Genomic DNA, 20,567 nt, shown 5'->3' with positions numbered 1-20,567 from the left:
TTCTCCACTGATCTCCAGTAGCATATTGGGCACCTACTGACCTAGGAAGTTCCTCTTTCAGTATCCTATCATTTTGCTTTTTCATACTGTTCATGGGGTTCTCAAGGCAAGAATACTGAAGTGGTTTGCCTTTCCCTTCTCCAGTGGACCACATTGTGTCAGATCTCTCCACTGTGACCCGCCCATCTTGGGTTGCCCCATGGGCATGGCTTAGTTTCATTGAATTAGACAAGGCTGTGGTCCTAGTGTGATTAGATCGACTAGTTTTCTGTGAGTATGGTTTCAGTTTGTCTGCCCTCTGATGCCCTTTTGCAACACCTACCGTCTTACTTGGGTTTCTCTTACCTTGGGCTAAGTATCTTTTCATGGCTACTCCAGCAAGCGCAGCGGCTGCTCCTAACCTTGGAGGAGGGTTATCTCCTCACCACCGCCCTTCCTGACCTTCAACGTGGGATAGCTCCTCTAGGCCCTCCTGTGCCCGCACAGCCACGGCTCCTTGGACGTGGGGTTGGTCCTCCCAGCCGCCACCTCTGGCCTCGGGCATGTCGGTGTGGGGTAGCTCTTCCCAGCCGCTGCCCCTGACCTCAGACACAGGGTAGCTCCTCTTGGCCACCGCCCCCACCCCTGACCTCGGATGCATGGTAGCTCCTCTCAGCCGACCCCCCTAACCTCGGACGCAAGGCAGCTCCTCTTGGCTGTTCCTGCGCCATCGCAGCCTGGCACTCTTGGCCACTGCCCCTGACCTCGGACGTGGGGTAACTCCTCTTGGCCGCCGCCCTTCGGGCATTGGGTCCTCCTGGCTTCTGCCCCTGACCTCAGACATGGGGTAGCTCCTCTCGGCCACGCTTAGTGCGCCGGTCGTTGCAGCCGCCTGCATAGCTAAACAAAAATAAGCCAGAATATAAGACATTTTAAATACTGAAAGCAAGTATCTGTCTTTCTACATTCATACCCAAATAAATTCTCCTCTGAGAATGGACAAGTGATATTCTCAGATAAGTGGATAGAGAGGGACTCTCACTGAAAGAACTGATTAAGGATATATATCACACAGAAGAAAACTAAACCATAAATGAAGAATGGGTGCCATATAATGTGAAAGTGAAGTCGCTCAGTCGTGTCCGACTCTTTGTGACCCCGATGACTGTAGCCCACCAGGCTTCTCCGTCCATGGGATTCTCCAGCCAAGAATACTGGAGTGGGTTACTATACTAGTGAGAGAAAAATTGATAAATATGAAAGTTAAAGGAACATGAACATTGAATCACCATTTAATATAACTGTAATCATATACAATAAAGATAATATTTAAAGTTCATTAATAAATAATTTACTATTGATGATTTATTCTATACCTGCAAATGACAGTTTATAAGTTAGAAGCAGGATGAATTCATAATTAAAATATTGTATATTCCTTTTGGGAGAAGGCAATGGCACCCCACTCCAGTACTGTTGCCCACAAAATCCCATGGATGGAGGAGCCTGGTAGGCTGCAGTCCATGGGGTCGCTAAGAGTCAGACACGACTGAGCGACTTCACTTTCACTTTCCACTTTCATGCATTGGAGAAGGAAATGGCAACCCACTCGTGTTCTTGCCTGGAGAATCCCAAGGACGGAGAAGCCTGGTAGGCTGCAGTCCATGGGGTTGCACAGAGTCTGACACAACTGAAGCAACTTAGCAGCAGCAGCATATTCCTTTCATTATTTAATAGCAATGTAGATATACTGATTAATGAAGACTAAGTTAAGACAAGTATGCATACACAGTTTAAGGGAACTTACTAATAATAGAAAATAGAATGTGTCATAGTCAAACAAGGATTAAAAAGGAAAGAAAGTTGCAAAATATGATTTAATTCACAGTAGGTAAAGAGGAGAAAAAACACAAAAAAGTTTGTGAAAAGCACAAATTAAGTTGTCAGAAATATTCAAAAGTGTCAATATCCACAATAAAATAAGAAATAGTGATCAAAAGGACTCGGGGCCTGAAAATAAAAAAGGTAAAAAAAAAAAAAAAAAGGTAAAAATAAACATACTGGACATAACCAACCAAAAACAAAAAATAAACAGCCAAATATATGTGAATATCAGACAAATAAGGCTTTTAGACTTTATACATCATAGAAGGGATAGAAAGTATAAGTGATCAAAGGAATAATACCAGTTCAGCAGTTGATAAGACCTAAAAATATAGTCTAAATAGTTTTAAAAACTACAAAAGAAAATAGGCAAGTCCACATCATCATTCTCCATTTTCATGTCTGAAAATTCAAACATCTGTAAGGACACTGAAGATCTGATAAAAGAAAATTTACTGGATAGACTTAATAGGACGCTGCTCTGCTCAGTTCCCATCTCTTCTAAGCATGTTTCAGTGTCATAGTCTTTCCCCCAGATATGCTTCAGGAGGAGATGACAAAGATGAGCCCTAGTGTCCATGACATGGAGAGGTGATGGATCTGAGTTTCTGAAACAATGAAATAAAAGGACCTGCTGTTATAGCACAGGGAGGACTTCTCAATATTCTACAATAGTCTAAATGGGTAAACAATTTGAAAAATATAGATTCATGTATAGTTATAACTGAGTCGCTTTGCTGTACACCTAAAACTCACACAACATTGTTAATCAACTATGCTCCAAGATGATAAGAAAGCTGTGGCTGATATACACAATGGAGTATTATTCAGCCATTAAAAAGAATACATTCGAATCAGTTCTAATGAGGTGGGTGAAACTGGAGCCTATTATACAGAGTGAAGTAAGCCAGAAAGAAAAACACCAGTACAGTATACTAATGCATATGTATGGAATTTAGAAAGATGGTAACAATAATCCCGTATCAGTTCAGTTCAGTCGCTCAGTCATGTCCGACTCTTTGCGACCCCATGAATCGCAGCATGCCAGGCCTCCCTGTCCATCACCAACTCCCGGAGTTCACCCAGACTCACGTCCATCGAGTCAGTGATGCCATCCAGCCATCTCATCCTCTGTTGTCCCCTTCTCCTCTTGCCCTCAATCCCTCCCAGCATCAGAGTCTTTTCCAATGAGTCAAATCGTCACATGAGGTGGCCAAAGTACTGGAGTTTCAGCTTTAGCATCATTCCTTCCAAAGAAATCCCAGGGCTGATCTTCTTCAGAATGGACTTGTTGGATGTCCTCGCAGTCCAAGGGACTCTCAAGAGTCTTCTCCAACACCACAGTTCAAAAGCATCAATTCTTCAGCGCTCAGCCTTCTTCACAGTCCAACTCTCACATCCATACATGACCACTGGAAAAACCATAGCCTTGACTAGACGGACCTTTGTTGGCAAAGTAATGTCTCTGCTTTTCAATATGCCATCTAGGTTGATCATAACTTTCCTTCCAAGGAGTAAGCATCTTTTCATTTCATGGCTGCAGTCACCATCTGCAGTGATTTTGGAGCCCCCCAAAATAAAGTCTGACACTGTTTCCACTGTTTCCCCATCTATTTCCCATGAAGAGTTGGGACTGGATGCCATGATCTTCGTTTTCTGAATGTTGAGCTTTAAGCCAACTTTTTCACTCTCCACTTTCACCTTCATCAAGAGGCTTTCTAGTTCCTCTTCACTTTCTGCCATAAAGGTGGTGTCATCTGCATATCTGAGATTATTATGAGACAGCAAAAGAGACACTGGTGTATAGAACAGTCTTTTGGACTCTGTGGGAGAGGGAGAGGGTGGGATGATTTGGGAGAATAGCACTGAAACATGTATAATATTATATATGAAATGAGTCACCAGTCCAGGTTCAATGCATGATACTGAATGCTTGGGGCTGGTGCACTGGGATGACCCAGAGAGATGGTACAGGGAGGGAAGAGGGTTCAGGATGGGGAACACGTGTATACCTGTGGTGGATTCATGTTGATATATGGCAAAACCAATACAATATTGTAAAGTTAAAAAATTAAAAAAAATAGAAAAAAAATTTTAAAAATGAAAAATGTGGCATTGCGTGATATCCTAACACTGCTAGTTATCCTGACTCTGGTAGTCTATGCTGCTTTATATTTTGGATGTATGCTGGAAATGGTTCATAACAAAACAACAAAAAAATGGAACCTCAAAACTAGTTTTGTGATGGTGATATAGATAGATTAAAACACTTAAAATATATAATAAAAATATTCTGTAGGATATTTAGGATTTACTTCAACAATCTTATGAATGAAGATTCTATTGGACCAGTACTAAATGCTAAAGATATATCTTGGAGTAATAACCTGAGATTCCTAAAGGTTTTCACTTCAATATAATTTGAATACAAAAATACAAAAAAAAAAAAAATCCAACAAGCAAGTTCACATATTTGGTGACTATGGGTAATATAGATAGAATAATCTGTTTTTTGCTAATGTTATAGAGCAATGACAATGCTGTTTGGTCTTGTGTCTTAATATATGTGTGGTATTATTTTAATATACTGAGTCAAAACTAACAATTTGATAACATTCTTCCAAGTCTCATAGGTGAATTATAAAAGGAAAAGAATAGTCAATAGGCAAAATGACTTGTTAAATTAAAGTGCTCACTGATTGATCAGAGAATACAGATATGTTACATACCAGTGACCAAAATGTCTACACTATTTGGCAAATAGCTTCTCTTGAATCACTCTTCTTACTGCTTTTTATACATTTTTTCCACCAGTGGATCTTCCTAACCCAGTTCTGAAACCTGCATTTTCTGAGTCCCCTGAACTGCAAGCAGATCCTTTACCACTTAGCCACTGGAAAAGCCTCTTTAACATTTCTAAAAATTGTAAATCACTATGCTGAACACCAGGCTTTCCTGGTGGCTCAGACTCTAAAGAATCTGCCTGCAATGTGGGAGACCTGGGTTCGATTTCTGAGTTGGGAAGATACCCTAGAGAGGGGCATGTCAACCCACTTGAGTATTCTTGCCTGGAGAATCCCCATGGATTAGAGGAGCCTGGCAGGCTACAGTCCATGGGATCACAAAGAGTCGGACACGACTGAGCAACTTTCAGATGTTGTATACCTGAAACTTAAAATTACAAATCAGTTATAAATCATTTTTTTTTGTCTTTTACTTTATTTTTTTTCAATAATGCACTCACTTTATTTTTTACCATAATTCATTTTAATTTTTAAATTTTATTTTATTTTTTAACTTACAATATTGTATTGGTTTTGCCATATATCAAAATGAATCCGCCACAGGTATACATGTGTTCCCCATCCTGAACCCTCCTCCTCTTCCCTCCCCATACCCTCCCTCTGGGTCGTCCCAGTGCAAAAGCCCCAAGCATCCAGTATTGTACATCAAACCTGGACTGGCGACTCGTTTCATATATGATATTACACGTTTCAATGCCATTCTCCCAAATCATCCCACCCTCTCCTTCTCCCACAGAGTCCAAAAGACTGTTCTATACATCAGTGTCTCTTTTGCTGTCTTGTATACAGGGTTAGGGTTAGGGTATTACTCAGCCATTAAAATGAATACATTTGAATAAATTCTAATGAGGTGGATGAAACTGGAACCTATTATATGGAGTGAAGTAAGCCAGAAAGAAAAACACCATTACAGTATACTAATGCATATACATGGAATTTAGAAAAATCAGTTTTTTAAAAAATCAACTTGATTTACCTAACAGAACCAAGTTCTGCTCAACTCTCATCTCTTCTGAGTTTTCCAGCATCGTAAGCTTCCCCAACTTGTATGTCCCGGGGGAGACGCCAAAGGTGAGCAGTCAGGTCCATGAAGTGGAGATTTGTGCAAATTTGAAACAAGTGTCATTGTGTGAAAACTTAATGATGATTAGTTATGCTTCGAAAAGTGCTCTTTATATCATTCACTATTTTTGTCTGTGAGCTGTTAACAGAGCATAATTTAAAAAAAAAAAAAGTGAAACCCTAATATAAGTTAGTGCTGGAGGCATTTTGGTTAAAAAATTTTTTAAAGAAATAATTTTTAAAAATCTAAAGGAAATTTGGCATTTCTGTCAAACATTTAATCAATGAGGATTCCGTTAGTATAGTTCTTAAGTAATAATTTAAGATACCCAAAGATCTTGGATATATAATGTGAACAAAGGGAAAAACCAACCAACCAAAGAAAAAACTTTTCTCCTTATATGATTGACAAGTTTTGGAAAATAATTTGGAAAATATTAAACCCCTCAAATCAAACAAATTGGCATTGTCTTAGGATCATTGGTAATTCTGCCTTTTATAACTTTCTACCTTAATGAGTACTGTGCACAGAATTATCTGTCCTTTACTAATATTACAAAAATAGCAATGCTGTCTGGTCTTGTCATTGAATTTCCACGTGGTATTCCTTTTAAATACACTGAAATGACACAAGATAATGATCTGACAGATTCTTTTCAAAAGGAAAAACTAAGTCAATGACAAAAAGTGACTTATTAATTTAAAATTCTCTCTAATCGGTCAGAAAATACAAATATACTACATACCTCTGGCCAATTAAACCTCTGTACCTAATTAAACAAAAATTTTCTCTTGCATTACTCTCCTTATTGCTCTTTTAACATCTTTGTTCCAAAGGCTGTAGATCAAAGGGTTAAGCATAGGACTCAGAAAGATATAAAAATCAGCTGCAATTTTGGTCTGTTCTACAGATGCCTCAGAAGGCGGCCTCAGATACATCCAGAACAGTGTGCCATAAAACATAGTGACAACTGTCAGATGAGCCCACCAGGTGGAGAAGGCCTTGCGCCTCCCTTCTGGAGAACGCATTTGCAGAATGGCTGTAAAGATGAAAATGTAGGAAATGAGGATGATGGTGAGAGAAAACACGAGATTGGAACCAGCCACCACGAACATGGCAGTTTCATTGACATGAGTGTCTGAGAAGGCCAGGACTAGGAGACGTGGGTCCACACAATAAAAGTGGTTGATTTCACTGGGTCCACAGAAGGAGAGGTGGAGCATCAGGATGGTCTGTGCAAGACCGTTTGCAAAGCCATATGTATAAGATGTAGCAACGAGAGAGAGGCAGACACCTGGGGACATTTTGCTGCCATATAACAAGGGTTTGCAGATGGCCGTGTAGCGGTCATAAGCCATTGCTGTGAGCATATAGCTATCTGTGAGCCCCAAGGAAATGAAAAAGTCAAACTATATAAAGCAACCAAGGAAGGAAATAGTTTTTCTCTTGGATAAAAGATTGACCAGCATCTGAGGAGTGACATTGGTAGCATAACAGAGATCTACAAAGGAGAGGTGGCTGAGGAAGAAGTACATTGGAGTCTGAAGCTTTGAGTCAGTTCTGATTAACAAAATCATGCTCACATTGCCGAAGACTGTGATCAGGTAGATGACTAGGAAGACCACAAAAAGGACAGGCTGCAACTCAACTCGATCTGTCAGTCCCAGGAGGATAAACTCAGTCACTTCTGTGTAGTTTTCCCTTAACATTGTGTTTGCTCAGCTTCCAATGATGTCTAAAGTAAATGAAATAAAAATGCATTTTTTTTATCATTTTCCATTACTCACATCATCAATGCCTACTTCTTTCAAACTTCTAAATACATATTGCATAAAGAAGTTACATAGGGGACTTTCTAGGTGATCCAGCAGTTAAAACTTTATTTTGCAATGCAGGGAACGAGGATTTGAACCCCTTTTAGGGAGCTATGATCCCACATGCCTCATGGCCAAAAAAAAAACAAAACATAAAACAGAAGCAATAGTATAAGAAATTCAGTAGTTTTTAAAAATGTTCCACATCAAATTTTTCTTTAAATATCCAGAAATAACCTAGTAATCATGCACTAGATGCTTCAATATTTAACTTAATATAGAGCACAATTACATAGTTTCAAATGCTTTTCTGCAAGTCTTTTCATAGTTGAGAAGCTTAGATCTTTTCTACAAATCATTATCATGAATAGGTCACTTACAATCCCTTTAAATATTGCTTTTCTTTAAAACTATGATTCTTTGTTTTCAGGATGATTTTGATGTGGTGTCTAAAGTGTCAGTAATTGAAATTCATTCTGTTCCCCCAACAGGTGAACCATTTAGAGAAACGGAACAGATATATCTTTATAGAACCAGTGTCTGCCTACCTGCCACTCTAACCTCAAGGTCATTTTCAAGCTAGTTCCTCACCCTGTGATGCATGTTCATTTTATCCACACTTGCCTATCTCAGGTTGCCCTTACATTACCAAATCTTACTTCAGTAAGATATCCCAGGCTCTCCTTAGCTTTGTATATTTCAGCCAATTATTTAGGGCAATAATTGACTTAGCAGCAGCAGCAATTGGCTCATGGGACACAAAATTAAATCGGCATTTTTGTATAAATACAGGTAAAAATACAGTACATAAACAATATGTGATTATTTTTATATATCCAGATTTATCAGTGATGTTAAATATTAAAGGAGGGAATAATTGGGATAAAATAATGTATTAAAAATGTCCCCTTGAGGAGAAGACAATTTTTTAAAAAGTGATTGACATACCCATCCCCAAATTGTAATAATTTTGTTGTAACTTTACCTCATTTTAACTCTTTCAGAATGTAAGAATAAGCTGTATGATAGAGATTCAATTTGAGTTCTGTAAAGGTCACACTGATAATAATAACCTTATTTTTTATAAAACTGAGAGAGTATGTAAGAAATCATAAAGTGCATTTTGCAACTTTTGTACATGATAAAGGAGACCATTTCCTTGGAAGAAAATCTATGATGATCCTAGACAGCATATTAAAAAGCAGAGACATTACTTTGCTGACAAAGGTCTGTCTAGTCTAAAGTATGGATTTTCCAGTAGTCAGGTATGGATGTAAGAGTTGGACCATAAAGAAAGCTGAGCACCTAAGAATTGATGTTTTTGAGCTGTGGTGTTGGAGAAGACTCTTGAGAGTCCCTTGGATTGCAAGGAGATCCAACCAGTTCATCCTAAGAAATCAGTCCTGAACATTCATTGGAAGGACTGATACTGAAGCTGAAGCTCCAGTACTTTGGCCACCTGATGTGAAGAACTGACTTGGCAAGGTAATCTTAGAGAGTAGTGGACAGAAATGGCTCGCGACACTATAAAGCTTTCTATTCTTGACAGACACTCTCGACCTGAGGCTGTGTCTTGTACCCTTTGATCTATTTCTTTTTCCATTGTGATACCACTCCATGGTATATTTATAGATACTTGTACTATGAGAAAAATAGAATTTTGCTTAGCTGGTAAAGAATATGCCTGCAATGCAGGAGACCCCACTTTGATTGCAGGGTCCAAAAGATCCCCTGGAGAAGGGATAGGCTTCCCACTCCAGTATTCTTGGGCTTCCCTGGTGGCTCAGATGGTAAAGCATCAGCCCTCAATGCAGAAGACCTGGGTTTGATCCCTGGATTGGGAAAATCCCCTGGAGGAGGCCGTGGCAACCCACTCCAGTATTCCTGCCTGGAGAATCATCATGGGCAGAGAAGTCTGGTGGGCTACAGTCCATGGGGTCGCAAAGAGTCAAACAAGATTGAGTGACTAAGCACACACCACAGCAAACTGTTCAATACATAGTCCTACTGGAGAAAGAAGGTGACTTCCCAGTGACAGCACAAATATGAAGAAGCTGAGAAATTTATACCATAATTGTCACAGAGGGATCAGCACCCTAGGGTTCAATTATTTCTCACAGAAAATCATTTAGACTATAAACCACCTTGAGTGATTTACTCTTTTTAAAATCTTAAGCCCACTGAGGCCATGATTCTTGCCTCTCCCCAGTATCTTCAGGGAATCAAATCTTCTGAAATGGTATACTAATGGGACTCATTTTTTTTTTAACTTGTGCCTAAATGTCTTGATATTTTGAGACTTGACTTGGGTAAGTTATTAAGTTATCATGCAGATAGATGACTGAATGATATAGGAAAACCATCAGACAGTCAGATAACTTTTGCTGCATTTGGACTACTTATTTACTGATTCTGAACCTTGCTCTTTATATTTTAATTGTTATAATAATAAACACATAGCAAATAGAACACCATGGATATACAGATATATAAATGTGCTAATGATGCTTCCTGTGTCAGTATAGACCATCTATACAGTTTACCTTTTTTATCTTTTTCTTTTTTGGTCTACCTGGAGCTTAATTCTTAAATTACATCAATAGGGCTCCTTGAGTGTCTAGTTTCCATATGAGTTAGGCAATGGAACAAACCAGGAGCATAACAGAAATGAGAGGAAGAGAAAAGTATCCAAACTTCATTTTCTCCCAGGTTTACAATGAAGTGTTAAGGTGGCTGCATCTTTTCAAGGAAAATTCCTGCTAAGGTGTGTGTTGAAAACGTGGCCTGGCAAGCTTTTCCTGGATCTTATGACACTAGAATCCTGACAGAGGCCCTGTGTTGACTGCTTCAGTACTGGTATGACAATTGCCTTATGAACTTAGCCTACAGGTACTTCAAGTTCTTGGACTGATTCACTTAACACTGCCAGTATTCTCCTTATTAAGTTAAATTCTTTCCATTAAATTCTCTTAAGTTAAAACATCTGAGTAGGATTTTGATTTGTCTCACATCCCTGACCCAGACCAGAGTGTTGCACAATAATTGCTCAATAAAGGTTGCGATTGAAGTGATATATCTAGCTTCGCCATTGCTGGATACTAAAAGGACCATTGAATCATCATCCTTCTGGGTCATGGATCACTTGAAGACTACACACAGGAGTCAGAGATTAAAATTACTAGAATTGTGCTGTACTTATTCACTCAACTAGTCTGACTCTTTGTGACTTCATGGACTGTCGCCTACCAGGCACCTCTGTCCATGGGGATTCTCCAGGCAAGAATGCTAGAGTGGGTTGCCATGGCCTCCTCCAGTGGATCGTTCCAATCCAGGGGTTGTACCCAGGTCTTTGCATTGCAGGCAGATTGTTTACTGTCTGAGTCACCAAGGAAGCCCCAAAACACTGGAGTGGGTAGCCTACTCCTTCTGCAGGGGAACTTCCTGACCCAGGAATTGAACCAGGGTCTCCTGCATTGCAGGTGGATTCTTTAGCAGCTAAAATACCAGCATTATTGCAGATAAAACTGGATATGAGAATATGGCTTATACATGCTTCTCCACCCCTTTCTTGAGAATTAGAGTCACCTGGGCAAACAGAATAGTAAGATAATTCTTGCTCCCTCCTCCCCTTTGACATGATCAAGCAGCATCTCTGACTGAGATGGACCTGGGTATCAACTACACAGAGCAGAAAAGGACATTTCTATTGATGATGAGGCACCTCTGGTGATCTTTTTCATCATGTCATGTGTTTCCATTCATCAAACCAGTGTAGTTAAGTGGGAATCTATAGAGAGGATCTGAAGTGCCCCTCAAAATCAACACTGCTTTTACACTTGCCTCTGGATATCTTTGAAAGAAAGATAATGTACACTATTGTACAGTAGAATACACAAAAGCACAACCATTTGTAGAGGATTTACACACATAATGTACACCAGTCATGAGAACTAACTTATGTGATTCAACATGTGAACAACACATTCACATCTTTGAAAATTCAGAGTTTGAAGGTTCATATGTAAAGGACTTATTGTATATGAATACAGTTTTGCTGTTTGTGAGAACATGGATTCACTTGGAGGGCATTAAACTGCTGAAATAATGCATAAAAAGAAAACACACACAAATGTTGTATGATATGACATGTATGTGGAATAGCAAAAATACAACAAACTTGATAAGTAAACAAAAAAGCAAACTCGCAAATATAGGAACAAAACTATGGCTACCTGTGGGGAAAAGGAAGTGGGGAAAGGCAATATAGGGTTAGGGGGAAATCGAGTTATTATAAGAATATGTAAAATCATGTGTTTGAAACTCTTGAAAATTTTAAAGCATTGCAGAATTTTAAAAATCTTTCACTAAACGAGGATGGAGGTCCTAAGATGGCAGAGGAATAGGGTGGGGAGACCACTTTCTCCCCCACAAATTCATAGAAGGGTCATTTGAACACTGAGCAAATTCTACAAAACAACTTCTGAATGCTGGCAGAGGACACCAGGCAACCAGAAAGGCAACCCATTCTCTTCGAAAGGAGATGTTTTATCATCAGTGTGATATGGATGAAGAAGCCTTGAGGCTACTGTAAGACTGAAAACCAGAGGCAGGAGGCTTAAATCCAAAACTTGAGAACACCAGAAAACTCCTGACTCCAAGGAACATTAATTGACAAGAGCTCATCCAAAAGCCTCCATAGCTACACTGAAACCAAGCCCCACCAAAGAGCCAACAAGTTTCAGAGCAAGACATACCAAGCTAATTCTCTAGCAACACAGGAACATAACCCTGAGCATTAATATACAGGTGGCCAAAAGTCACACCAAACCCATAGACACCTCAAAACTCACAACTTTATACTTCATTGCACTCCAGAGAGAAGAGATCCAGCTTCACCCACCAGAACACCAATGCAAACTTCCCTAACCAGGAACCCTCGACAAGCCACTCATCCAAACCCTCCCCCAGGGAGGAACCTTCACAATAAAGAGGAACCACAAACTTCCAGCATACAGAAAGGCCACTCCAAACACAGCAATCTAAACAAGATGAAAAGGCAGATAAATATTCAGCAGGTAAAAGAACATGATAAATGCCCACCAAACCAAAAAAAGAGGAGGAGATAGGGAGTCTATCTGAAAAAGAATTCAGAATAATGATAGTGAAAATGACCCCAAATCTTGAAAACAAAATGGAGTTACAGATAGTCTGGAGACAAGGATTGAGAATATGCAAGAAATGTTTCACAAGCACCTAGAAGAAATAAAAGAGTCAATCAATAATGAATAATGCAATAACTGAGATCAAAAGCACTCTGGAGGGAACCAACAGTAGAATAACTGAGGCAGAAGATAGGATTAGTGAGGTGGAAGATAGAATGGTGGAAATAAATGAAGCAGGGAGGAAAAAATAAAAAAAAGAAAAAGAAATGAGGACAACTTCAGAGACCTCTGGAACAGTGTCAAATTCCCTAACATTCGAATCATAAGAGTCCCAGAAGAACACAAAAAGAAAGGTCATGAGAAATACTTGAGACAATAGTTGAAAAGTTCCCTACAGTGGTGAAGGAAATAGCCATACGAGTCCAAGAAACCAAGCATGTCCAAACAGAATAAACCCAAGGAGAAACACACCAAGGCACATATTAATCAAATTAATTAAGATCAAACACAAAGAATGAATATTATCTTTCAACAGAAACTCTTCAGGCCAGAAGGGAATGGCAGGACATAAAGTGATGAAAGAAAAAAGCCTACAACCCAGATTACTGTACTCAGCAAGGATCTCATCCAAATATGAAGGAGAAATCAAAAGTTTTACAGACAAGCAAAAGCCGAGAGAATTCAGCAGCACCAAACAAGTTCTCCAACAAATGCTAAATGATCTTCTCTAGACAGGAAACACAGAAAGGGTGTATAAACTCGAAACCAAAACAACAAAGTAAATTGAAACGGGATCATACTTATCAATAATTACCTTAAATGTAAATGGTTTAAATGCCCTAACCAAAAGACAAAGACTGGCTGAATGGATACAAAAAAAAGATCCCTATATATGCTGTTTACAAAAGACCCACCTCAAACCAAGGGACACATACAGACTGAAAGTGAAGGGCTGGAAAAAGATATTTCATGCAAATAGAGACCAAAAGAAAACAGGAATAGCAATACTCAGATAAAATAGACTTTGAAATAAAGGCTGTGAAAAGAGACAAAGAAGGACACTACATAATGATCAAAGGATCAATCCAAGAAGAAAATATAACAATTATAAATATATATGCAACCAACATAGGCATACCACAATATGTCAGGCAAATGCTAACAAGTATGAAAGTAGAAATTAACAGTAACACAATAATAGTGGAAGACTGTAATACCCCACTTAAACCTATGGATAAATCAACTAAACAGAAAACTAGCAAGGAAACACAAACTTTAAATGATACAATGGACCAGTTAGACCTAACTGATATCTATAGGACCTTTCTCCCCCCCCCCCCCCAAAAAATGAATTTCACCTTTTTCTCAAGTGCATATGGAACCTTCTCCAGGATAGATCACATCCTGGCCATAAATCTACCCTTGGTAAATTCCAAAAAATGGAAATCACTTCAAGTCTCTTTTCTGATCACAATGCGGTAAGATTAGATGTCAACTACAGGGGGAAAAAAAAAACTATTAAAAATGCAAACACATGGAGGCTAAACAACACACTTCTGAATAACCAACAAATCACAGAAGAAATTTTAAAAAAAGAAATAAAAATATGCATAGAAACTAATGAAAATGAAAACACAACCCAAAACCTATGGGATTCAGTAAAAGCAGTGCTAACGGGAAGGTTCATAACAATACAAGCTTACCACAAGAAACAAGATAAAGATCAAATAAAAACCTAAGTCTACTCATAGAGCAACTAGAAAGAGAAGAAATGAAGAACCCCAGGGTTAGTAGAAAGGAAGAACTCATAAAAATTAGGGCAGAAATAAAGGGAAAAAAAGAAAAAAGAAACAAAGAAAACTATAGCAAAAATCAACAAAGCTAAAAGCTGGTTCTTGAGAAGATGAATAAAATAGCCAAACCATGGCTCTGGGAGGTGGGAGGGGCTTCACGGAAAAAAAAAAAAAAAATAGCCAAACCATTAGCCAGACTCTTCAATAAAAAAAATGGAGAAGAATCAAATCAACAAAATTAGAAATTAAAATGGAAACATCACAACAGACAACACAGAAATACAAAGGATCATAAGAAACTACTATCAGCAACTATATGCCAATAAAATGGACAACTTGCAAGAAATGGGAAAATTCTTAGAAAAGTATAACTTTCCAAAACTGACCAAGGAAGAAATACAAAATCGTAACAGACCTATCACAAGCACAGAAATTGAAACTATAATCAGAAATCTTCTATCAAACAAAAGCCTAGGACCAGATAGCTTCACAGCTGAATTTTACCAAAAAATTCTACCATTCTACCATTTAGAGAAGAGCTAACACCTATCCTCCTCAAACTCTTCCAGAAAATTGCAGAGGAAGGTAAACTTCCAAACTCATTCTAAGAGGCCACCATCACCCTAATACCAAAACCAAATAAAGATGCCACAAAAAAATAAAACTACCAGTCAATATCACTGATGAACATAGATGCAAAAATCCTTAACAAAATTCTAGCAAACAGAATCCAACAGCATATCAAAAAGATCTACATCATGACGAAGTGGGCTTTATCCCAGGAATGCAAGGATTCTTCAATATTTACAGATCAATCAATGTAATATAGCACATTAACAAATTGAAATATAAAAGCCATATGATTATTTTAATAGATGCTGAGAAATCCTTTGACAAAATTCAACATCCATTTACAATAACAACCCTCCAGAAAGCATGCATAGAAGGAACATACCTCAACATAATAAAAGCAATATATGATAAACCCACAGCTAACATTATCCTCAATGGTGAAAAATAGAAAACATTTCCCCTAAAGTCAGGAACAAGACAAGGGTGCCCACTCTCACCACTACTATTCAACATAATTTTGGAAGTTTTAGCCACAGAAGAAGAAAAGAAATGAAATCCAGATTGGAAAAAAAGTAAAACTCTCACTGTTTGCAGATGACATGATCCTCTACATAGAAAACCCTAGACTCCACCAAAAAATTACTATGCTATGCTATGCTAAGTCACTTCAGTCATGTCCGACTCTGTGTGACCCCATAGACGGTAGCCTACCAGGCTCCCCGTCCCTGGGATTCTCCAGGCAAGAACACTGGAGTGGGTTGCCATTTCCTTCTCCAATGCATGAAAGTGAAAAGTGAAAGTGAAGTCGCTCAGTCGTGTCCAACTCTTAGCTAATCAATGAATATAGTAAAATTGCAGGATATAAAATTAACACACAGAAATCTCTTGCATTCCTATACACTAACAATGAGTAAACAGAAAGAGAAATTAAGGAAACAATTCCATTCACCATTGCAACAAAAAGAATAAAATACTTAGGAGTAAATCTACCTAAGGAAAAAAAAAAAAGACCTATATATAGAAAACTATAAAACATTGATGAATGAAATCAAAGATGACACAAATAGATGGAGAAATATACCATGTTCATGGATTGGAAGAATCTATATAGTGAAAATCCGTATACTATCCAAAACAATCTATAGATTCAATGCAATCCGTATCAAGCTACCAATGGTATTTTTCAGAGAACTGGAATAAATAATTTTGCAATTTGTATGGAAATACAAAAACCTCGAATAGTGAAAGCAATCTTTAGAAAGAAGAATGGAACTGGAAGAATCAACCTGCCTAACTTCAGACTATACTACAAAGCTACAGTCATCAAGACAGTATAGTACTGGCACAAAGACAGAAATATAGATCAATGGAACAAAATAGAAAGCCCAGAGATAAATCCTCAGACCTTATCTTTGACAAAGGTGGCAAGAATATACAATGGAGAAAGACAATCTGTTTAACAAGTGGTGCTGGGGAAACTGGTCAACTACTTGTAAAAAAAAAAAAAAAGAATGAATCTAGAACACTTTCTAACATCATACACAAAAATAAACTCAAAATGGATTAAAGATCTAAATGTAAGACCAGAAACTATAAAACTCCTAGAGGAAAACATAGGCAGAACACTCTCTGACATAAATCACAGCAGGATCCTCTATGACCCACCTCCCAGATTAATGGAAATAAAAGCAAAAATAAACAAGTGGGACCTAATTAAAAGCTTGTGCACAGCAAAGGAAACTATAAGTAAGGTGAAAAGACAGCCTTCAGAATGGGAGAAAATAATAGCAAGGGAAGCAATTGACAAAGAATTAATCTCGAAAATATACAAGCAGCTCCTGCAGCTCAATTCTAGATAAATAAACCACCCAGTTAAAAAATGGGCCAAAGAACTAAACAGATATTTCTCCAAAGAAGACATACAGATGGCTAATACACACATGAAAAGATATTCAACATCACTTATTATCAGAGAAATGCAAATCAAAACCACAATGAGGTATTATCTCACGTCAGTCAGAATGGCTGCTGTCAAAAAGTCTACAAACAACAAATGCTGAAGAGGGTGCACAGAAAGTGGCAAAGATGATGGATGTCACTTCCATAATTAGGCTATATAAAATTGTGACTTTTGTCTTGCCAGTAGTATCTCTTTCTCTCTGGATTTGAGATAAAGCAGATATATTGTGAGTTTCCTTAGGAAGATACCATTGTGACAATGAACTGTGTGTGGACACTTTCAGGAGACAAGAAACTGAAGCCAATGAGGTACCATCTCACGCTGGTCAGAATGGCTGCTATCAAAAAGTCTACCAACAATAAATGCTAGAGAGGGTGTGGAGGAAAAGGAACACTCTTACACTGTTGGTGGGAATGCAGACTAGTACAGCCACTATAGAGAACAGTGTGGAGATTCCTTAAAAATTGGGAATAGAACTACCATATGAACCAGTAATCCCATTACTGGGCATACACACCAAGAAAACCAGAATTGAAAGAGACATGTGTACCCCGATGTTCACTGCAGCACTGTTTACAACAGCCAGGACATGGAAGCAACCTACATGTTCATTGGTAGATGAGTGGATAAGAAAGCTGTGGTACATATACACAACGGAGTATTACTCAGCTATTAAAAAAAATGCACTTGAATCAGTTCTAATGAGGTGTATGAAACTGGAGCCTGTTATACAGAGTGAAGTAAGTCCAAAGAAAAACACCAATACAGTATATTAATGCACATATATATGGAATTTAGAAAGATGGTTACCATGACTCTCTGTGCAAGACAGAGACACAGATGTAAAGAACAGCCTTTTGAACTCTGTGGGAGAAGGCAAGGATGGGATGATCTGAAAGAATTGCTTTGAAACATGTATGTTATTGAAAGGTTTTCATTGACCCACGAAAAGATGCCAGGATTCTTGGCCTCTGGAGGAGAATTCAACCCAGGGCCAGAGACAAGGCTTGATCGCTCAGAGCTTTTGTGTAACAAAGTTTTATTAAAGTATAAAGGAGATAGAGAAAGCTCCTGACATAGTCATCAGAAGGGAGCAGAAAGAGTGCCCCCCTGCTAAGTCAGACATGACTGAGCAACTGAACTGAACTGAACTGGGCAGTCTATTAATGAAAGAAAGGAATGTCTTAAAAGTCAGAATGGTACCAGGCCCCTCATCCATAAGATGCATTTTGGGATAATCTTGGCACCAGAAGATTCATCCCAGGACATAAAACGACTGACTTGAATCTTGTAGAAGGGCAGATTACCATACAAATGGTTTTGTTTACACAGATTCAGTTCAGTTCAGTTCAGTTCAGTCACTCAGTCGTGTCCAACTCTTTGCAACCCCATGAATCGCAGCACGCCAGGCCTCCCTGCCCATCACCAACTCCTAGAGTTCACTCAGACTCATGTCCATTGAGTCAGTGATGCCATCCAGCCATCTCATCCTCTGTCATCCCCTTCTCCTCCTGCCCCCAATCCCTCCCAGCATCAGGGTCTTTTCCAATAAGTCAACTCTTTGCATGAGGTGGCCAAAGTACTGGAGTTTCAGCTTTAGCATCATTCCTTCCAAAGAAATCCAAGAGCTGATCTCCTTCAGAATGGACTGGTTGGATCTCCTTGCAGTCCAAGGGACTCTCAGGAGTCTTCTCCAACACCACAGTTCAAAAGCATCAATTCTTCAGAACTCAGCTTTCTTCACAGTCAGGGGAACAATATCTGAGTATAGCATGCTGGTTTGTCAAGTAGGTTCTGAGCTATTAGGTGGAACCAACTTGAAGACAAAGTCTGGGGTAAATGCATAGTACATTAGCATAGCTTAAGACAAACGTTTCCATAAGAAAAATGCATTGGTTAGCTCAAGGTTTGAGAATAGTTAACTTCAGGTGAAACCAAGTGTCATTATGGCAACACAGCATTTTAAGAGAAACCTCCTTTTAAATTTGTATAGAGAAGGGAAAAAAAATATCGCTAGTTCATTTCCTCCTGACACTCAAGAGAGAGAAAAATGTCTGACACTTGCAGTCTATTTCCTCCATTTGGAAACCCCTAGCCTTCCTGCCTGTTACCCTCTCATTATCATATGTGAAAGAGATCACCAGTCCAGGTTCAATGCATGAGACAGGGTGCTCAGGGCTGGTGCACTGGGATGACCCAGAGGGATGGGATGGGGAGAGAGGTGGGACATGAGTTCAGGATGGGGAACACATGTACACTCATGGCTGATTCATGTCAATGTATGGCAAAACCCACTACAATATTATAAAGTAATTAGCCTCCAAATAAATTAATTAATTAAAAAAAAACAATACAGGGAAAATATTATGTTTTATATATTTTGGTATTTCTTTGCTTTTCTACAATTAATATGTTCAATTATTTTTGTAACTAAGTTAGTGTGATTTAATTGTTAATATTAACTGTGTTAAAAGTGGTGTTCACTGAAAATAGTATCTTTGAAATGTAAACCTTATACTATCAAATGAAACTCAAGATTTATATATAGCACATGATTCCAATTTTTCTTTATCAATTATAATAATATATGTGCATAATATTATTGAGAAGCAATATTTAAAAACACAAAGAGAATTCATTAATTGGTTTAGAACACATAACTCATAAAATTTATTTCTTCACATTTGTTTTTATTTTCTAGTCATTATAATTAACATGTATGTTTTATAATCTGAAAAATATATTCATAAAATATGGCCAAAATAAATCTTCCACATATCAAAATTGCCTGCTTTACATGCAACAAGACAGTTCTATTATATTACCCACAAATTATCCTGAGGACATGTAGAAGAAATTCACATTAGCTGTTATTAGTTATCTTGCTCTCATTACAATCACTATGATCATTTATAGCATTAAACTGGTCAATTCATCATCCCCAACATCCCATCCAGTATTTGTTGTATAATAAGGGGTTTAGCTGTGTTTCTCAGGTGATTTTGGTGCTAAAGAACCCACCTGCCAAAGCAGGAGAGGTAAGAGATGTGGCTTCGATCCCTGGGTTAGGAAGGTCCTCTGGAGGAGGGCATGGCAACCCACTCCAGTATTCTTGCCTGGAGAATCCCATGGTCAGAGGAGCCTGGTGAGCTACAGTCCACAAGGTCACAAAGAGTCAGACACAACTGAAGTAACTTATCATGCACACAAAAGAGGTTCAGCCACTTCAATATGAATTGAAAAGAGAGAGAATTTGGAATCAAATTGCCTTTGTGCTACTAAGTGGCTGAATGACTTTGGGTAGGTCATTTAGTCTCTTTGTGCCTAACAAGGTAAAGCTTATAAATGGAGATGATCATTTTCTCACTAGTTCATATGTTAGGATTTAATGCATAATGACATAAAAGTGAGAACTCAAATATAATTGTGTTACTTATGATTATTTTCATACATGTTGATGTATACTGTCAAGAATTTCTGAGGTAAGTTTCACACAAAGACTTACAGAGTACAAAAACATAAATCACAAATAGAG

General features: G+C 38.3%; 1 pseudogene; it reads right to left on the bottom strand.

Annotated features, from left to right (window-relative positions):
• Positions 1–6,503: 6,503 nt before the first annotated feature.
• LOC133261467 (olfactory receptor 5M5-like) lies at positions 6,504–7,439 on the bottom strand (annotated as a pseudogene).
• Positions 7,440–20,567: the final 13,128 nt, after the last annotated feature.

The sequence above is a fragment of the Bos javanicus genome, chromosome 15, assembly GCF_032452875.1.
Source record: "Bos javanicus breed banteng chromosome 15, ARS-OSU_banteng_1.0, whole genome shotgun sequence".
Classification (NCBI taxonomy): Eukaryota; Metazoa; Chordata; class Mammalia; order Artiodactyla; family Bovidae; genus Bos; species Bos javanicus.
This window is presented reverse-complemented; position numbering and strand designations above follow the sequence as displayed.